The sequence below is a fragment of the Poeciliopsis prolifica genome, unplaced genomic scaffold (genome assembly GCF_027474105.1).
Source record: "Poeciliopsis prolifica strain line A6 unplaced genomic scaffold, Auburn_PproV2 SCAFFOLD014, whole genome shotgun sequence".
NCBI lineage: Eukaryota > Metazoa > Chordata > Actinopteri > Cyprinodontiformes > Poeciliidae > Poeciliopsis > Poeciliopsis prolifica.
In genome coordinates this window covers 4,889,679-4,905,069 of record NW_026562389.1, presented here as the reverse complement: position 1 = coordinate 4,905,069, position 15,391 = coordinate 4,889,679, and positions in this window count along the sequence as shown.

Sequence of the window (15,391 nt, the reverse complement as noted above, 5' to 3'; positions counted from 1 at the left end):
ATTTAAAGGGAGGTTTCCTGACCCTTGTTGTGGCTTTTGGCAGCACCCAGGCTGGGCTCTCGATCTCTCTCTCGTTTTTTCCTCTCTTTATCTCCACTCCTCAGAGAGCTCGTATTCAGGTCAGAGCCACCGCTGTGTAGCGATCGGGCTCGCAAACTCAAAGTGTCATAAAAGTGTAATACAGCTGACCTCAGCACTCACAACCTTGCAGTCTTAATGTACAGCAGTGAGGAAGAATAAACTGTTATTTTATGATCTTTTCATTAAAAGCTTGATTGAAAACCAAAAATATGGCTTGTCTTTTTGTACTTTATAGAGTTTACCTAATAGATCAACACAAAGTAGAATATACTTGTGAGGATGAATGTCTAAATAAAATTAAGGTGAACAATTATCTTTATAGCTCACCCTATGGACTAAACAAAGTGAAACTGTATGTTTAGTCTCAGTAAAGGTACAACAGTTTGTCAGTTTTTCAGAGCACATTAAACAGAATCATAAAGACCAAGCAACACAACAGAATGGGCAAGAATAAAGCTTAATCTGAAAATAGTAGGAAATTTCTAGCGGAGATCTATGAAATAATTAAGAGACTGCACAGTTTAAAAATGAGGCTTGCCTTAAAACCAGAATGATCCCCAAAAATACAGCTGTGTTAGAATGGCCCAGTTAAAGTCCACTTAAAAGCCAGTAACTGGCAAAATTTAAAAACTGATGTTTTTTTTAGATGCTCTCCAGTCAGTTTGGATGAAATTGATTTCTTTTGTAAAAAAGTGTGGGCAATCAGTTTCTAGATGTGCAGGTAGAGGGAACACCACAAAATTACGACTTAAAGTCCTACAAAAGGTGGTTATGCAAAGGATTGACGCAGATTTACTGAGAAAGTATCAAAGCCTTTTCCATTTTCCATCAGCTTCATAATCTCACATTATTTTTAGTCTGTAACATTTAATCCCATAGAAATACATAGGCTTAGATGTAACTATTAAAGTTCAACTAGAAAGCGTTCTTGTTTTGAAGGAATGACAGTTTGATACATTATCTGTTATTTTTGAGTTGATTTAACAGTTTCAGTCACAGCTAGCTGTCTTCAGGACGTTCTACCGGATTGCACCAAAGTTGAGGAATGCTCTTTAAAGACAGGTGTGTATTTAATTACAGTTTGTGTAATTCATTCCTGGTAAATGAAAACTTGTTGGCAGCATTTCACACAAAAGATAGCAATAGAGAAGCATGCATAGAAAGCACTGAAGCATGAGGAAGAGCGCAAACTGCCTTCAAATGAGGTTTGGCAAGTTTGCTATTTGTCAGAGAGAGATCACGGAAAAGTAAGATCACCGATATCAATTTCAACAGCATTCAGGCGACTGTTATATATTATGTTCCAAAAGTATTCATACTCTTTGGTTTTCTTGGCATTATAATTACAAAGTTCAATGTTTTTTATTTGGATTTTATGTTATGGACAACAAAAAGGTTACACATAATTAAGATTAGAAAATTACAGATATGTACAGAAGAAAACTGAAAAGTATGATAAGAGTAGTGTAGAATATCTTAAAATTAAGTTTGTAGTTTAAACATCATAAAATGGGCACTGTTTCAGTTGTGTGGAATCTTTTCCAAGGCCCTGTTTTAGGTAATAATGAGATTTATAGAACGTAAGTCATTAGTTTACCACTCTTAGACTGTTGAATCTAATTCGTCTTTTGTGTTAGGTTCAAACTGAGCCGTGGCGAAACCTGGGTCTATTCCAAGCCTCTTTAAGGGCCCCTTCCCTCAGTGTCTCTCGTTTTACTTTGATGCTCAGACAGGAATGCCCATAGCTGTCGGCTTTTTTACCTGCCAATCACTTACATTAAACACACACACAGAGATAACGTGGAGTCGTTTGCTAACTCCCTCCTGAGCTATGCAGATGAGCTCGTTCAGCCGTGCTGTCAGCCTTGCATCTGAGTGAAACACTTTCTGCTCATTAGTTCCCACTTTTAATCCAGTACGCTCAGTTTTTACTCTTCTGCTTCTTGTCATTCTGGCACAGGTCAAAGTGTAGGGAACTGGCACGTTTATTTCTCCTCTGTGCCATTTGGGACAAACTGTGCCCCTATAGGTGTCAGATGCTAAATGACCCTGAATAGAAGTTGCTCAGAAACAATAGCCCTGGTGTCCATAGCCCTCTACCCTTCCCTCCCCCCAACCCGAGGCCCTCTCTCTGCTAGTATCAGAGCCAACCATACACAATGGGGTGAGCATGGGAGGCAGGAGGGGGGTGGGCGCTGTGAACTGAGTGGATGTTACCCACACAAAGATCTGGAGGTGCTGCTTTGCAGCCTGTTCTGACTCCTCACACTCTTTGTTTTTCTGGTTTCACTCGACAAAAAATAAAAAATAAAACAAAATCAGAATTGCCCAAAAAATTAATGGTCTTTCCCAACCTTTTCCTGGGTGGGTTTGTGGGTCTGTGAACATGAGTGGAATTTACCAGGGTCTGCCCAGGTGGGTTCAGGCTTGCCTGTTCTCGTCTGAGATGGCCCTCCATAATCTGAGGAATGTGGATGAGAGATGCCTGGCCTGCCCACCGTGGGCGAGGGAGATGGACAGAGCCTGTTACAAGGGGGTGTCCACCCACATGGAGCCCACACCCACCTTTATCTGCAGGACCAGATGACCTTCTTGTCTCTGAGCTGATATTAAGCAGATGTGCTCAAGTCTTGTCTTGGTCACTACTTTTGCCTTCCCCTCAGTTTGAAGAAGTGTTTGACGTTTGACACTGATAATCAGATGGTGCAGCTTATCTAGATTTTCCATCTTTCGTATTCGACAACTGCCAAACGGTTGTCATTCGTCAAATAAATATATATCTGAGTTTATAACTATTCACCCTGCAATTAGAATAGCTAGTATGTTCTGTTTATGTGTGCAGAGCCTGGTCAGATGTTTCTTCCATTATGTTTTCAGCCTAAGGCCAAATTCATATTCATGGTAACCACATCTGCTGCTCGGACACACTTCTATTGATGTGACATTGTGGATCAGCTGCACAAAGCTTTTCAATGCATGGGCATTTAATTGATTCATACAGTTTTGTCAGTTATATTATTAGAGGTGTGGAGAAGAGTATTATCCAAAAACAAAGACAAAAGACGTATCAGTTGTTTTTCTGCTTCGGTTACTGCAAACAACTAAGCAGTTGTTTGTGTTGACGACTGCTTAGTTAGTTTTCTCAGTAGAAAGTGTCTTCATTTTTAAGTTAGATCAAATCAAAGCTGCTGAAAAGCTACAAACTAGCACAGATGATCATTTTTAGCTTTCTCATGTGAAATGCGCTTCCAGTTTTTTTCTCTATTTCTTATGAAGTTGTACAATAATGTGCTAAGTTTGCACATTTACATAAATTTTAGTAGTTTGAGCTTTTACTGACTTATTGGAGCTGTTTTTTCACTAATTGCAGTTACAGTAATTTGAAAAAGATTGAAATGATGGTGGATTTTCTTTAATTCATACAGAGCAAAAGTTATGGACGTAGGCTTCACTTACTGATCAATAAAGGAACAAATTAATCACTGATCTGATAGGTATTTTTACCTAAGTAAAAAGAACCACAGACAATGTTAATTAGTATTGATAACATGATCATTTATAGATTTTGTTTAAAATGAGTTTTTCTCATCTTAAGCAAAGTTTAAGATGAGTTTTTGTCAGGAAATTTTCCATTTTTCTCATGAGAAGTGAAATCAAATATAAACGGCCAGAATTGTGCCAGAATTTTATTGATGGCAAAAATAACATGTGACCAGTTGCAACTGGTTAAATGACATTGGCTCAGTACCATGTGTATATCTGGCTGTGGATTAGAGAAAATGTATTGTCCATTTGTCCATAAATTTAAATAATTCACCCTAGAAAAACTTTTTAAATAAATTGATAAAAACCAATAACCTAACATGATGAGTGTGTTTGTAACCACTGGTTTCTGAGATATAATAGACATAACTTAATCTCAATAGACTAGGCGGTAATATTTAAATTTACCACCATCACCATCAGTATTAATGGAGCATCTCCCTTTAATCAAAGCTTTTTGCACCAAGAAAAATAAATGTTTGTTGGTTTTAAAGCAGAACTGAGTTCTATGGCCCCAAAGTTGCTGTGTTGAGTGACTGTATATACCGACAAACTAGAAAGACAGAAATCTGCTCCAGGATATAAGGAAATGTCCACGAGAGGGATTTATGCATTCTGCTCATGTGTGCATTTATCTCCAATGTTTTGATGGGCATCAATTATTAACAATGTGTCGAACTGACGCCATGGAGCCTCGGGTTGTGTGTGCGCCCGTTACAGGCTGTGCAGGGAAGGAGATCTGGGGAAATGTTGATTCGGTGCCTGTCTACCCCTTCGAAACACAGCACTGTCTAATTCATCTCCCAGCTTCCAACGCTGCTTCTCCTTTTCAAAGTTTCTTCATGTGCCTGCCTCTGCCTGTGGGGCCGTTCCTTCTTTCCATTCAACCAGTGCTGCCCTCCTCCCTCTCTCCTGCGTCCTCAGGGAGGAGGGCATCAAACCCTGTCCCACTGGGAAGACAAGTGTCTTGGCACAAAAGTGCAGCGCTGCAGGCAATGTATATATCTCCATTTGTGTGGGATTTTATTGATTTCTTTTAGCGCGTGAGAATCCACACATGTATATGACAACACCGTGTTCTGGCTCTATCTCATTATATCGTCACGCACATGCATACACAGATGTTTCTCTGACAGCGCTGGTCTCATGGTGGTGCAGGACAAGGATTCGCTCAGTCCTTCATCAATAACCCATCAGTATTGATGAGGACTAAGCTCACTCTGACCATCAATACCCGATCTTAAATTCTGCCGGGCTGCTAGTGGAGCGCGGGGAGGGTGTCCAAGGCTGGCTTGCAAAAACAGAAGGCAAAAACATTGCATGGTTCAATAAACAGTATGAGGTAAGGTTAAAATAAAACTGAAGAATTGCAAAAAAGACACAGATAAACCGTGTTCACCTTTAACCTTCTTAAAAATCTGACAAACAGCATCATGTATCAAGAGCAGCTGATACAGAAAGACAAGATACATAAAAACCCCCCTCACCAGAGAGCTTTCAAAAAAGAAAACCTCATAAAAAACATTCATTAATCAGAATACTCGTTCTGATGAGGCTCATCTGTCAGATTGATAGCACATTTTAAAAATTGATTACCTTTAAGCAGATTTAAAATCTACTTTTCATTAAGGTTACATTTCTGTGTTAAATTTTAAATTGGTTTGATTTTAAATGTTGTGTTTTCATTAGCTGTAATCAGAAAATCATTATAATTAACAGAAATAAAGACTTTCACACACACACTGTGCTTCCAGGGAGTATATAAGCTTAAATTGCATTTCAATTTGTGATTGCATAAGGAGGAAACTTTTACTCTCCTATGGAAAAGTAATTCAGGTCAGGCAGAAGAGACTTCAAGTAAAGACCATGACTTCAGGAACAATGCTGTTATAAAACTGAATTGTTTGTGACCCAGAATGTTGGACTTGTTTGGCATTAATCAAGTGCAATATGTCAGGAATGAGTCAGGGACCTACCAGGTATCAGAGGATGCCCAAGGAACATGTTAAAAAAAAAGAAGCAAAAATATCACCGTGGCTGAAGAATTTGCTAACTTTTTTCTCATGTAGAAGAACATTGTTGATGAAATCATTTTGGTAAATGAGTAAAACTAATTTAGTATTTGTTGTTTAACTGAAATGAAATCACTTTATATTCAAAATATGAAGAATAGAAATATGTAGACACACTGATTATAAACTAAAGTGGTGTCCAAGTTTTTATATGCACATCTGCTTTATGTTGCAACCTACTCTCTAGATTGGATGCTATTTACTCTGTTTTGCTCTGTTCTTTTCTTTTTACCCTCTCGTGAAATTAATCTTCTCGATCTTTTTGTCCCCTCTCCTTTTTTATTGAACCTGTACTGCTGAGTCACCAAGCGCTTTGACGTGAAAGGCAGAGATGGGGAGCGAGGGAAGGATGAAGGAGAAAGAGCTCGGCAGGTGGTGGGCACCTTTGCAGCCGCAGCCCGCCGAGTCCTTTCAGCTGGCACACAAACCGCGAGGCTGTCACTGGGGCCCTGCTTTCCATCAGAATATTGGCCCTGCTCTTCCCCCTCTTTAAAACGATAAACGGGGAGAACAGGCTTGGCCTGGAATAATAGGATCCTTTCTTTTTGCCCCTGCCATGTGTGAGCGCGGGAACAATGGCCGGGACAGGGAGGGGAAATGATTCAAAGTGAGATTTTCACCTGCTCCCTTCAGCCCCGGCTCTGCTCCTTTTCAGACCATGCTAATGCCAGTTCATTTGCAGAGCACTACTGTAAGCTGTGACTGAGAGGCACACACTAAAAAAGAACAAGACCCCTTTCGCTCTTTTTTTTTTTTTTTGGGTGTAGAACAGTTTAGATTATTGTGCTTCAAAGCGTACATTTGGATAATCACTCTCATTATCATCATTATCCCATTTTCAGGCCTAAATAAGAATAAGGAGGTGTCTCATCTTAATGGTGTTGTTGCTGTTGGTGCATTATGTTGCCCCAAATGGCAACTGCAAAGTTTAGATCTTTTTTTTTTTTGAACATTTAAATATCTTTTTCTGTCTTTGAGGCCTTTTTTCGGTACATCCATCAATGCGACATGAATTGAATCAAGTATGGTATTCTTTTGTAATATCTCTCTGGAGGAGCGTTTTCCAGACTTGACTGTCTTTTTAATGAACAGCCTTATTATTTATTTCTGAAACAGTGAAAAAATGAGAGGTAAAGCAGAGATGGACTGAAAATATATCTGCTGCTCTTTCTCACTTGTCGTTTTCAATTCACTGAGAGCAGCCACCAATAAATAAAGTCCAATTTTACCATTTCCTTACAAAACAAATTATTTAGCAAAACCCAGTGGCAAAACAAAGTAATTAATATTGCCATGGAAGAGCATTATCTTGCTAAACGACCCAACATTCAGTCCTTTCTATTTTTAGGTAGAGTCAAACACTTTGAAAGACTTCATGATGCTATGCGCTATAGCAAGGATTCAAGGGAAGAAATAAGTTCACGGCATCACACCTTTAGTTCCTATTGAGCTTCATAAATGCTACAACCAGAGCATTTGTGCTGATCATGTCTATATCTTTATGACCACAGTCACAAGGCACCTTCGGAGAATTTTATCTTAATATTAGCATGGCAACATGGATGGGAGGATTCTGGAAGGCATTGTTTTATCTGACAGTAAGTTTTTTGTTTTTTTTCTGAGTACCACTGACCTCTTTGTTTGAGGGCAATTTCTTTACCTGGAGGAAATTCCCTGATCATTCACTTTATTGGGGCAAACCATTGGGGCAAAGGTGACATAGGAAGTGGGCCAAAGCTTTACTTTTATTTGACACCAACTAATGTATTAATTGTTGTGTGAGTGAAATAACTTTGGAAAGTGACCTACTGTGACCTCTGAAGTTGGTTAAACAGTTTAAGCTGCATTGAAGTTGTGACTTTGGTGCCAGAATCTGCAGCTAGTGAATCTGTTAAACATTCTCTTAAATATTAAAAGAAAAACGTTCAGAGTTCAGAAAAACTGATGCAGCCTTTCTCCAGCACTTTTTTAAACCTTCATAAAGGTGTTACAACCTCTCCCCAAGACCATAACCGTAACAAAAGGCAACAAATTAAAGTGCTGGAGAAGGCAAAGGTGATTCTAATCCAGTTTTAAGAAGTTGTACTTAAATAAAATAATAATGAAACAGTTATTTATCTTAATTGTCTGTTTGAGTCATTGATGGAGGTGGGTTACACACGACAAAGGCTTCCTTCTTTCTCTCTGTGTTGCTGACACATAAATTGCCTCCTTTTCTACATGTGAAAATTAAATTAAATACGCTAAAATACAAACACAGATACGGATATAAATATCTTCTTTGTTTTGGGTCTTCAAATTTATTTGTCAGAGTAAATTATTATCATTTGCTACCTCATTATGGCAGAAATCAGGATTAAAATATTTTCTATCCTCTTTAAGTTTGGGAACATAATTGTGAGATAATTTGAAATTAAAAACAGCCGTGTAAAGTTCATTACCCATAAACAAAATAGGTTTATGGGTAATGAACAGGGATATAATATGTAGCCTCTTCCTCATAAGCACCGTGCGATAAGCACATTTGGAACATTTGAAGGTTATCATAGAGAAGAAAGTTATTCATCTTAAAAAGTAATCAGTGTCATAACTCTTTCGCTTTCTAATCTCCTCCCTTTTTGTCATATTTCTCAGCCTTTTCTGTCTGTGTGCTTGCATAATTTGATTAATACAATTTGAATCATAGTGTCCAAATACGCTCGTGATATTACATATCTCAAATGTCAAAAGTCCAGCTCTTATTGTAGTAGCTGCTGCTGCCTATTTAAAGTCAAACACAAAACATTAGTTTAACAAGAAGCTTCTGTTTCATAAAAGAAAGGAACACAGATGTGCACAGAGGCGTAGTAGTTCCTTTCATTTTGGTTAAAATGCTCCTGTTTTGGCCAGATAAATATGAGAAAGTAAAAGATGTAAAAGAAAAACCCCTTCTGTGTCAGGGTTCATTATTTTAAAAGAAACAACAATGGAGCCTTGGAAGATCTTGCTCTGCTGGAAGATCAAGCAGTATCTGAAAGTGTCTCAGTTTCAAAGAAATCCCTCCTCTTTGTTTCTGCTCCTCGTTAGTCTGCAGGGTGCCTTCATTGAAAGCTGGGATTTGGGCTCAAGATAATATCAAACATACTGTTAAATTAAAATAGAAAATCAAAAACTTTCTTCGTTTAATGGTGTCTCTTTGTTCCCTTAAGTTAAATTTTGTATGTTTTAGAAGTCATTACCTGAGTCGAATTGCAGAAACCTATTAAAGATATTAAAGTGATCCCACTGATGGTTTCTTTATATTTTACATATGAAAGAAACTATTCTCCACTTGGAATCTTAATCAATAAAGAAGAAATAATCAATGAGTTGTAATTTAAACATAATAAAATTACACCGTAGATAAAGTTTGTGCGATGATTTGAACCTGATTTGAAAAAACGTTTCTATTTTAATGGACTAATCTCAAATATTAACCTGTTAATATTTAGTTTTAGTTCATAAGCAGCTACAGTCACACTTTAATTTAAATGGTCATTCTAAAAGAAAAAAAAAATCAGCCCAAGTTAAAAACATGCATCACAGCACAGAAATGTTGAGCTAACTCTTTTGTTTTGAAGCGTTTTCATCTAGTTGTTGAGATGCATAATATATCAGCATTAACATCTGTACTGGCCAAAAAGAGTCATTTTTAATTTATCATTGGTCCTAGTAAATAAAACACTGATATTAACAGCTGGTATTTATTTCCATCTTGTGTCTGTTTCAGAGCAGGGGGCTGGTCATGTGGTATTTGTTTGGTCATGTGATATTTGTTTGGTCATGTGATATTTGTTTGGTCATGTGATTGTGACACAGTGCAAAAACCAGCCACAATGTGAACATTTCATAAGCAATTGTTTGAAACAGCAGTTAGTTTTTCATTTCTTTACATTTCCCTTCATGCTGTCATCTTTTAGAAATCTATCTTCCATTTGCTTATTAGCTGTGTCTGAATTCTTCACCCTCTTTTCTCCACTCTGGTTTATATTAACAATTGTATTTTTTTTCACATCTTTCCATTTTATGTAGATTACAACAGATTTCTTTCTTCTGTTTCTTCATTTTTCTCTTTCTCATTTTCGTCCTTTTTCATATTTTATTGTCTATTATCTCTTTTTCATGCTGTCTTTACTCGCCTCATGTAAATCGTTTCTGCTCCTTCTTGGGTTAAGGACAGATAAAGAGCAGAGACAGTGATAGCAAATAGACTAATGTGAAGGTAAAGGTTGTGTCTCTTAAAGGGCTGCAGAAAACTCCCTGGTGGTACAGGATGATGTCTTAACCCTGAAGCAAGTTCCTGGCAGCTTTACTCAGGGGACGAAAAGAATAAAGGAATGTTTTTTATTTATTTATTTATTTATTTTACAAAGAATAAAATCTAACATCTCACAAACTGCCATCTAACAACCTAGTGATGTGTTTAACATTTTAAAAATCTTGCTGTGTAATAAATTTATATTCAACCTTCCCATTGGAAAGATTTTTGTCATTTTATTTGAATTAACAATGTAGAAAAGTGGCATTTGTCTAAGAAAGTATACCTTCAATAATGTGTCCTTCTCTGTTGTAAAGCTGATTTATTTTATTTATTTTTTTATTATTTCTGCTGCAGTTGTATGTGTGAAGGCCAAATACGTCTGCAGCATAGAAATTGCCCAGTCCTTGCCGGTGTGGTCTGATGCTGCAGGGGGACGGAGGAATTATTGTGTGCAGAGAAGAAAAGAAACAGAGGCAAGTTGTGGGAGGCATATTAAAACAATTTTTCAGTCAATCTGTTACTCTAGATTTCTGATCATCATTCACTCAGATTCTTTTATTCTAACCATGGTTCTGCAGCATTAGCTTCAAAGCGATCTACTATGTGAACATGCTACGTAAAATAACAACAAAAACTGATAATATTGAATTTCATTCCAAGAACTGATGTTACACAATCACAAGAGGTTTTACTGTACATCAGGTTGTGTGTGACAATTTTTTTGTTTAAAAGTGCACTTGGCAGCAATTCAAAGCATTTTGACATTATCTCTATGTAAGGTAAAAAAAACTGGGAAAAATGGAGATTTAAATGAGTTTGAATTTGATCTGATTGTTGGTGGATGAAAATGTGTTACAGATGTCAGAGGTCTCCCGGTGAACACCTATGGTGCAAAAGAGGATTCCTGAAACTAACATAAACACTAAATAGAAAGGAAACTTGTAACCGAAAGAACATAAATTCAAAAGCCCAAATAATAATAACCTAAGAACCAAAAACACTGAGATGTAATTAAACGAACAACAAAGAAAGAATAATAACATAAATACAAATGAAACCCAAAGCACAAAAAAACACTGATAATAAAAAACACACATTTTACATCATAACTAAAACAGGTCCACATCATCATCCTCTTTTTGTAAAAAAAAAAAAAAAAAAAAAAAGAAAAAAGAAGAGAAAGAAGAAAATTCAAGTTGATCTGTTTTTCTCATGCTTTGCAATTTCTTGCAGTGTTATTTGAAATTACATACTTGATTTGCTGGTCTGTGTTTCCGTGAGATTAGATTGTTTGACTTAGAAAATGTGATCTGTTTAAATATTTTCTAACAAATTCAATCAAATCCCTAACAATTTTTTTTTTATAACCAATTTTTTGTAATTTAAATAAAATAAATATTGGAAACACTAAACAAGACAAAAAGAAACCATCCTAAACATTATAACTCAATAATATTGAGTTATTTGATACTCTTATTGGTTCGGATCACAAGGATCTGGTATTTTGACCCAAAAAGTATTCTGCTCTTTTACCTTCTTTGTTTAAAGAATACAAATCCCATGATGCTCAAAAACAGTTGCGCTCTAACACATGACCTGTACTTACTCAGCTTCATCTCTCTTCATCAACTGTGAAGATGTTCCAAAATGTTACACTGACACTTTAAATGAGCCAACAGTCTCAGATGAATAAGGCTGTTTTAGTAAGAGGGCACCTGGAAAGGGTGTAATAACCTAAGAGCTGAGCCTGACCCTGTATTCACGACACCATTACTATGCTAATGCTTACACAGCAATTGCGACTGCATTGTTCAGTCACAGATTCTCAGAGCGTGCCCGATATGAGTGCATTAGTGTGAGAGAGAGGATGAACGGAGACTACTGTGTCTAATGAGAGCATGTGTGTTCAATCTGCATTTATGGAATCAGATACTTCCACGTCTCAGACCATCCTGGAGATAATGGAGTGGATGAGTGAGTGGCAGGGTCTTTCAAGGCTCAGGGATTCATCAACTCTATCTTTACTCTTAAGTTTTTTCAAACCCTCCCCCCATCCTCTGCTGGAGGTGAGTGGCTTCAGAGCAGGAAAGGATGTTATGGAGTATGAATAATTGAGGAGAAAAAGAAGCATGTAAGCTGACCCCGAGCTGTCCTCGCCTGTATAGGGCCAATCCTGCTCAGGAATCCACATTCAACTGTTCCACAACCTGGGTATCAAACTACACCAGCCAGTCACTGGAAAGGGTTAAAGACGATTGGAGGTGGACGATGAAACATGGTGCTTGAGAGACCTTCAGTGTGGGTTTCTGCATCGTGTGGGTGTGCACACACCTTCAGTCGAGGGTCAGTTTGAGGTTGCGTTGCACTTATCCTTTCATTCCCAGGAGAGCGCCACACTCTGCAACCGTGCACGTCCGTGTGTGTGCGAGGAAGAAGGAGGCGGGAGGAATGTGTGCGGGTGAGTCGGTGAATGAGTTTTATGCCCTCTTGGTTTCTCTTAAGGTTCCGGGGGAGCCACAAAGGAAGGAGAGATTGTTGCCATGCAGGCTTGACCCTATTCAGTTCCTGAAAGATGTAGAGTGGCTGCAGCGTGGGCCAGCACTCCCAGTCAGATGGTGAGTGAGGCTGATGGGCACTGCAGACCCTTATAGACGAGTAAACACACCACACACCTACAACTCTCTCACCATGGTTTCTGGGGAATGTCGTGGGGCAAGTCGAAGCAGATCTCTGGTAATTCCACCCTGCCTGGCAGCGATGTTAGTGTGCTGGTGTGTTTATGTGTGAGGCAGGCAGGTAAGAGGGTAAATATGCTCTGGCTTGCTACCTGCAAGAGGATTTGAGGTTTTACACAGACATGAAAATGATGTTTGGTTGCTTCTCTGTGGTCATAATATCTTCTCCAGCAGTGATGTCAGTTTTCTACTCATAAGCACAAACAATCTGTGGACAATACAGAGAGTCATGAGAGGAAGTCTGTGCAATTGATTAAAGCAAACATTTCATCTTCTCCCTCATGTGACTCAGTGTAAAGCAATGCAACTTCCCATTGCTACAGTGTTAATAATGGCTGATTAAGTGTGACAGTGAAGCTGCTTGTCATAAGACCTACTGCAGTTCATAATGCGTTTTGAAAGGCCTTTCATGACCCCAGTTTGTTTGTTTTTTACTTTAATTAATCATGACAATTGCTCTACATACAGTGATTTGCAGAAGTATTCATCCCTCATGAACTTTTTCACATTTTGTCACATGCTCATACCACAACTATCAATGTATTTTATCTGAATTTGTAAGGGGAAGAAAAATTGTATGTTTGCAGTTCTGTTATCCTCATCCTGTCCAGGCTGAGGGTCATCCTGCCCAATGGCTGCTGGAAACAGGCACCAGCCTCCCTGTGACCATTTATAGATGGATGGATCTTCTCTTCAGGTCACTCATGAATCATTTTAGGTTTGTTGTAGCTTTATTTAGTTATGATGACTGAATAGCACTTGAGTTCACTTTGCAAAATCTTTCCAAGTATGTTTCGTTTAGTTTCTAGTGTCTTATATCCTAGTGCAGTTGATATAAGACAAAACTAACTTACAAGTAACTTTCCAGAAGGATAGGGGAGTTTGTTTAAAGTCAATAATCTCTTAATATATATATATATATATTTTAAATACTTGCATACCACTGGAAGAATTTTTGTTTTATTTATATGACAGGAAAAATGTCTTGTTGTAAATTCAAAATCTGTCAGGGAAGCCAGTACTTTTTTATTTATATAGAAGATTATTGAGTTAAAACAAACTCCTATATATTGCTGAAGAGTTACTTGTAAGTTAATTTGTCTAATTCCAAACATTATAAACTAGACAAAAATACTTGGTCATATTGACATGGTTATTGTGTTTTTAGTAGGATAAAGGCCTTGAAGCATTTTCTGATGAAGATATCTTTCCTCTTAAGTGAAGCATTTTGTGCAGATCGGCCATCTGGGATTTGATTTCCAACTTTTTATTCTTTTACCTTACGCCCTTCCATTTCTATCAAAAGTTTTCTATTAATAACCAATGCATCCAGATATTACTGATCCAGAAAGGGGGACAGTTTGGTGGTCACCTCAACATTTCAGGTTTTTTCACTATCAATTACTTTTTTTGTTGTTGCCAATTCCAGTCTTTATGCTATGCAAACATATATCAGAGTAAATTTTGCTTTCTTTCAACTATGATGTTCATCTTGTCATGCTTTATTACCAGTTTGTACAATTTTACCGATTCATCATATTGTTTTTCAAAACTTGATTAAATGCATGGTAATCTTACTGTCACAAAACAGTTGACTTTAAAGAAAGTAAGTAGAATTTTCAAAGATTGATCTCTGTTATCATTCATGCATTTAGCAAATACAACTAATTTTGCTAATACAAACTAACAGAAAGAAAAGAAGAAAATTATCTAATTTAGTGTCAGACATTGTGTGTAAATATTAAGTTTCTATCTGTTTCTTTTTAACAATGTGTGTCAAATCATCCTGTGTTACTTTGAAACATGCAGCTGTTTCTAGAGACATTTTGGTATTGTGCTAACTTTTGTTTTTTGGATGCAATTTTACAGCTAAAAAAGACAAATCCAAATTTTTTGAAGATTTTCTTAAACACTTTTCCCACAGTTCGAAGTAATAATCTCATTACTGCAGTAGCAAAGCAATTTACAGGTGGCTTTTCAGTCCCATGCTTTGGACTGCGGGTCTCTGCATGCTCATAACCAGTAAAACCAGTGGCTCTTGTGCTGCGTGTATGATTTTTTTTCTTTTTCTTCTTGTTTTCCCACCACTGGCTTCTCAGATATGATTTACTTAGTCTGCATGCAGCCTCACTCAATTTCTTATATTTGTCTCATTTTGTCTTTTTCTATTCCACATATTTTAAAACAATTACTTTCAATGCTTCAATAAAAATGTATTTTTTGAGGCTTTGCTGTTAATGTTGCTGTAATACATGTTATATTGCAAGACTTTGATTTAAATAATCTGTGTAAACACTGAAAAGAGAAAGTTGTGGGGTTTTTTCAGTGCTGGTTAAATGGCCTCTTGTCTCTGAATGTTGAGGCGAAAACAGCTTCATTATTGTTTCACAAGTGGAGTGCTATAGTAAGACATTAGCTTGACATGTAATAAAATCCTGGGCTACCTCAAGCAGACAAATGAGCCACACGCCAACACAATGAATATAAATTTGCACTTGCCCAAAGGGGGAGTTATGAATCCTTATGTTGGATTTGTTTTGGTTGCAAACATGCATATCAGATTAAAGGTAAAATCCACATTCTTTCGGGCTGTTTCTCATGCTCAAGCCTTCTCTTTGTGTGTTTGTGTGTCTTTTTGAGTGCGTTGAACCCGTTCACCTGAAGACTAGACTCCACGACTC